This window comes from Oncorhynchus mykiss, unplaced genomic scaffold (genome assembly GCF_013265735.2).
Source record: "Oncorhynchus mykiss isolate Arlee unplaced genomic scaffold, USDA_OmykA_1.1 un_scaffold_164, whole genome shotgun sequence".
NCBI classification, from domain to species: domain Eukaryota; kingdom Metazoa; phylum Chordata; class Actinopteri; order Salmoniformes; family Salmonidae; genus Oncorhynchus; species Oncorhynchus mykiss.
The window spans coordinates 570,783-576,808 of record NW_023493668.1 but is presented as its reverse complement, the minus strand read 5'-3'; the positions used below and the strand labels follow the sequence as shown (position 1 = coordinate 576,808).

Here is a 6,026-nt window from a genome sequence, read left to right as displayed (position 1 = left end):
TAAAAATCGCAAAGAACCTCTGCAAAAAGGCTCCGCGAGAGGGCAAAGATGCCTGGAAAGCAATCCTGCAGTGGCGCAATACCCCGACAGAAGGCATGGATAGCAGCCCGGCACAGCGCCTCATGGCACGGCGCTTAAAAGCAGCTCTGCCAGTAGCCAGCACTCTCCTGGAGCCATGTGTGGTGACAGACGTGCTGGTGAAGCTACGTCACAGAAGACAGGTCTCCAAGTTCATCTACGACAAATCAGCAAAAGACTTACCTGAGCTCAGGGTGGGTGAAACGGTGCGAATGAAGCCACTACCAGGGTACCGGACAGGCCTCTGGAGACTCGGATCCTGTGTACAGAAAGTTGCACCACGCTCCTACTTGGTCGAAGTGAATGGATCAATGTACCGTCGTAACAGGGTTGACCTTCGGATTGCTGAGCCAGCACCTATTCAGAACCCTGATGGCCAAAGGGTTCGCATGACAAAAGACAGAACCCCAGCAAGTCACATGGGGCCTGAGGCACTGGGCGAAGAGCCAGGGGATCACAGGTCGGCCGCTCCCTCGCCCATCAATTCTCCCCTTAGACGTTGAGATGACACGCCTGTGCGGGAACCCGCAGTCCTCGCAGACAAGCCCCCTGTCTTTTCACGCTGCGGGCGTCTGGGCCAGCCACCAAAAAGACTTAATCTGTAGGTTTCCCATCAGGGATTGTTGACAGACAGAGATAAAAGTGAAGAGAATATCAAAATGTGTTATTGTTACCTGAGAAAAATAAATAAATAATACTAAACTGTTAATGTTGGAAATTGTTACTAGGTTTGCTTTGTTAGTGAATTGACACCTCCTGTCCTATTTTATTAAATGGAAGATGTTATGGGTGTAAGATGGCACAGTGATGCCATCTGTTGGTAAATGTTCATTACTGCAACTCGTGTGTTTTACCGGGGTGCTTGAGATACCCGGATGTGTTGTGATGTACTGAACAAGACTGGTCACTCGCATCAATGCCTATGTCTCGTCATTTAACGTTCAATGTGCTCAATGTGAAAATACAATACAGACCAACGAAGCAACTTTGTTTCCTCTGTCTGATTTCTCTTCACAATGAAAGGGGGTGCACCGTTCCTGGAGGTACTGCAATACCAGGTCGATGCGTGGAGTGGACGGAGCAAGCCCCTATTCCATCTCCCTATTCCAAAAATCAATTTAATATATGGTCCCCAGATAGGGGACGTATCAGATATTAAACTGATAAGAACAGATACTACACTTGATCTTAGCCAAAAGGCCGAGAAGCGATACCTGCAATGATTTCGGGAAGAAGTGGCCGTTCTCCGACACGTCAAATTCGACTAAGGTTACACCAAAATGAGCACTGTATGCTTTTTGTTTTCCATAAAAAATATAATGCTTTAAATAAATGGTGGCATGGATGGGGAGTTGATCAACGCCAGGAATAACCACGTTTGACTGTTACAATGTAACACATGTAGGTTCTAAGATGACGTGGTCATCCGCCCTCCAATCAGAAATGAGAGAACACGTTAACCTGATCAACAGCTAAATTGGAATAATAATATATTACGTGTGGGGAGGGGGGGATGGGGGGCAATTTGGAGATAATAATATTGACATAACATTTGATCTTGTATCAAGTATATCTGGTAGCATTGCTGCCACGAACGAACTGAAGCAATTGTCCACTTGGTGGCGCCAGAGTTCCACCGACCGTCACTTTTTCCTGGTTGTCCTGTGTGGTACAGAAAACTGCATTTCAATGTTGAACGAATTGACTTCAGGACATCGTCAACGAAAATAACGTGAACAATAAAAATAGCCTGTCTTTTTTTGTATCTGTCTGTAGAGCCTTGAATGATAAGTCCATTGTGAGAAGGCCTTCATAAAGTGTCCCTCCTAAATTACTAGAGGCCAAACTTCAAAGATGTCTATGGCACTGGACTGCAGTAAGAGAGCTAAGGAGCGGATGGTCCTGGCTGCCTAAACGTTTCCTCCACATAATAAACTAAGAAACATGGCACTTTGGAGGCTTACTTTTATAATTAGACTTACTCAGTCACTATAACTAACTTCATAAAATGCCATTAGGCCTAATGAAGATACTATATATGTAAGTTACTTGATTGGTGTCTTGTGAATCCACCTGTATGCGCATTAAGGTTGAATATTTCCCCGGTATTATACGATAATAAATCACTTTTCTCCCGGGTAACCTGGTAGTTTCCACCAAAACTTGGAAGTGTCATTCAAAAGCATTATAACGCATATAAATGTCTGGATTTGATGAGAGCTTTGATTCAGCATGAACATTCTAATCTGATGCTACCTGAGCCTGATGAGACCAATATTAACCACATTTAATGAGCCCTACATTAACCACATTTAATGAGCCGAAGCACAAATTATTGTACTGTTATCCATTAGGTCCACCAGGACCTCACATGACTGTGAAACATTGTTGTGTTGTAACTTTAATTTATGACGTTCACCACACTATTCAGTGATATATTTTTGCAATGGGAAGTAATAGCTGGTTTGTTAATTTAATTTTGTTAATGAAATAGTTGTGCTATTGTATTGTTCTGACTTCATGGGGCCGACTGGAGTGAATGTCATCGTTCACAATGTCATCAAAAAGCTCCTCCTTCACTAGAACGGCCCGACTACAGACTATATAATGTCGGGCGCATTAAGTGATGCTATGTTTTCTGTTATTTTTATGATTTTATAGTTTGACACAACGTATTGGAAGATTTTTGATCCCTCTGAAAGCCGAGGTCCTATAGTCACGGTTCACCACTGGATCTATGTGAAGGCTTCCATTAAACCTGTCCAGGTCCAGTCTGTCCAGTTTCTGCTAGTGCACGTACCACATGGCCACATTATTCAGCCTTGTTTGACTCATGGATGATCTAAGCCATGTCTTAAGCCTCCCCGGGGCACTAAAACTCCTCTCAGCCTCGACAGAGGAGGCAGGGACGACCAGCAGACGCCTTACTAAAGCTTCCACCTGACTGAAGAGACCTTTCACCTCTGGCACCATTTCCCCAATAATGCCAGCAACATCTGAGCTCATTTGATATGTATAATTATTCCCAAACATGGCCAGCTGCACCTGCAGAAGTCTTGAATTCAATTCAGGATGGATATGGGCTGAGTATTCACTGTGTCCAAGGTGTTGTAGAACTGGGCATCTGGATGGATGTGGGCTGAGTATTCACTGTGTCCAAGGTGTTGTAGAACTGGGCATCAGGATGGATGTGGGCTGAGTATTCACTGTGTCCAAGGTGTTGTAGAACTGGGCTCTGTACAGACTGGGCATCAGGATGGATGTGGGCTGAGTATTCACTGTGTCCAAGGTGTTGTAGAACTGGGCTCTGTACAGACTGGGCATCTGGATGGATGTGGGCTGAGTATTCACTGTGTCCAAGGTGTTGTAGAACTGGGCATCAGGATGGATGTGGGCTGAGTATTCACTGTGTCCAAGGTGTTGTAGAACTGGGCTCTGTACAGACTGGGCATCAGGATGGATGTGGGCTGAGTATTCACTGTGTCCAAGGTGTTGTAGAACTGGGCTCTGTACAGACTGGGCATCTGGATGGATGTGGGCTGAGTATTCACTGTGTCCAAGGTGTTGTAGAACTGGGCTCTGTACAGACTGGGCATCTGGATGGATGTGGGCTGAGTATTCACTGTGTCCAAGGTGTTGTAGAACTGGGCATCAGGATGGATGTGGGCTGAGTATTCACTGTGTCTAAGGTGTTGTAGAACTGGGCTCTGTACAGACTGGGCATGTGGATGGATGTGGGCTGAGTATTCACTGGGCTGCAGCCTGACCGGTGTAACGCTTTGAAAGTTTGCGGATGTGAGGCATCTGAATAGGTTGTTGGTCCAACTTTGTCGCCATAGCAGCTGCTTTTGCGAACATGACATCAAAGTGCTCCCCCGTTCGCTTGTCCTGCATGTGTCACCTTCTGACCTGAGATCTTTGTTGTCTTTGTTTTAGTATGGTCAGGGCGTGAGTTGGGTGGGTTGTCTATGTTCCTTTTTCTAGGTTTTGGGATTTCTGTGTTTATTATACATTTACACATTATTGAACAATTCGATTTTATTTATTTTCTTTTTAACTAGTAAACCAACACATTCTGAACAGTTATAGTTTTAAGCAGTGTATTGGTAGTAAACATGCTACCTAACTGATCAACAATTATAGATACAAGCTAATAACAAAGTATATATGCTATCTTATTGAACAAGCAGCTTAACTCAAATAATGTGTGCTAGGCATCTCTCTCCAGGTTGTTGTGCAGCTTGGCTGGCTAGCTGCTCCATGGTTTCCACCAGATATTGCCACTGTTCTCCAGGTTGTTGTGCTGCTTGGCTGGCTAGCTGCTCCATGGTTTCCACCAGATATTGCCACTGTTCTCCAGGTTGTTGTGCTGCTTGGCTGGCTAGCTGCTCCATGGTTTCCTCCAGATATTGCCACTGTTCTCGTACGTACTGTAAATATGATGAATCATAGATTGGCAAGGAAATCCTTTTCATCTTCACTGTCCAACTGCATTGTCACGGAGCTGGAACCAGCAGGATGCAGAGGCCTTGAAGCTGTACGCTGCTGTGGTGCCAAACTGCTGCAGAACTTCACTTGGTAGTTTATGCTGGTAACAGGTATCACCAGCCAGCTTCAGTCCATACAGCACCAGGAGTAGAAACTACCCAAATACAGGTGAGCCAAGCTTGTAGCATCATACCCAAGAAGACTCAAGGCTGTAATCGCTGCCAAAGGTGCTTCAACAAAGTACTGAGTAAAGGGTCCGAATACTTAGATCAAACTTTATTTGTCACATGCACCGAATACAAGTGTAGACCTTACTGTGAAATGCTGACTGACAAGCCCTTAACCAACAGTGTAGACCTTCCTGTGAAATGCTGACTGACAAGCCCTTAACCAACAGTGCAGTTCAATGACAGTAATAAAATATTTACCAAATAAACTGAAGTATAAAATGTAATAAAAGTAACACTAACGAGTCTATACAGGGGGTACCGGTACTGAGTCAGTGTGGAGTCTATATACAGGGGGTACCGGTACTGAGTCAGTGTGGAGTCTATATACAGGTACTGAGTCAGTGTGGAGTCTATATACAGGTACTGAGTCAGTGTGGAGTCTATATACAGGTACTGAGTCAGTGTGGAGTCTATATACAGGGGGTACCGGTACTGAGTCAGTGTGGAGTCTATATACAGGTACTGAGTCAGTGTGGAGTCTATATACAGGTACTGAGTCAGTGTGGAGTCTATATTCAGGGGGTACCGGTACTGAGTCAGTGTGGAGTCTATATACAGGTACTGAGTCAGTGTGGAGTCTATATACAGGGGTACCGGTAGAGTCAATGTGGAGTCTATATACAGGGGGTACCGGTACTGAGTCAGTGTGGAGTCTATATACAGGGGGTACCGGTACTGAGTCAGTGTGGAGTCTATATACAGGTACTGAGTCAGTGTGGAGTCTATATACAGGTACTGAGTCAGTGTGGAGTCTATATACAGGGGGTACCGGTACTGAGTCAGTGTGGAGTCTATATACAGGTACTGAGTCAGTGTGGAGTCTATATACAGGTACTGAGTCAGTGTGGAGTCTATATACAGGGGGTACCGGTACTGAGTCAGTGTGTAGTCTATATACAGGTACTGAGTCAGTGTGGAGTCTATATACAGGGGGTACCGGTACTGAGTCAGTGTGGAGTCTATATACAGGTACTGAGTCAGTGTGGAGGCTATATACAGGGGGTACCGGTAGAGTCAATGTGGAGTCTATATACAGGGGGTACCGGTACTGAGTCAGTGTGGAGTCTATATACAGGGGGTACCGGTACTGAGTCAGTGTGGAGTCTATATACAGGTACTGAGTCAGTGTGGAGTCTATACACAGGGGGTACCGGTACTGAGTCAGTGTGGAGTCTATATACAGGGGGTACCGGTACTGAGTCAGTGTGGAGTCTATATACAGGTACCGAG

At 45.2% G+C, this 6,026-nt stretch overlaps 1 non-coding gene across 1 annotated transcript; it reads right to left on the bottom strand.

Moving 5' to 3' along the window:
- Nucleotides 1-1,099: 1,099 nt before the first annotated feature.
- LOC118947562 lies at nucleotides 1,100-1,290 on the bottom strand. The gene has a single exon (XR_005041801.1). It is a non-coding gene; the product is annotated as a U2 spliceosomal RNA (small nuclear RNA).
- Nucleotides 1,291-6,026: the final 4,736 nt, after the last annotated feature.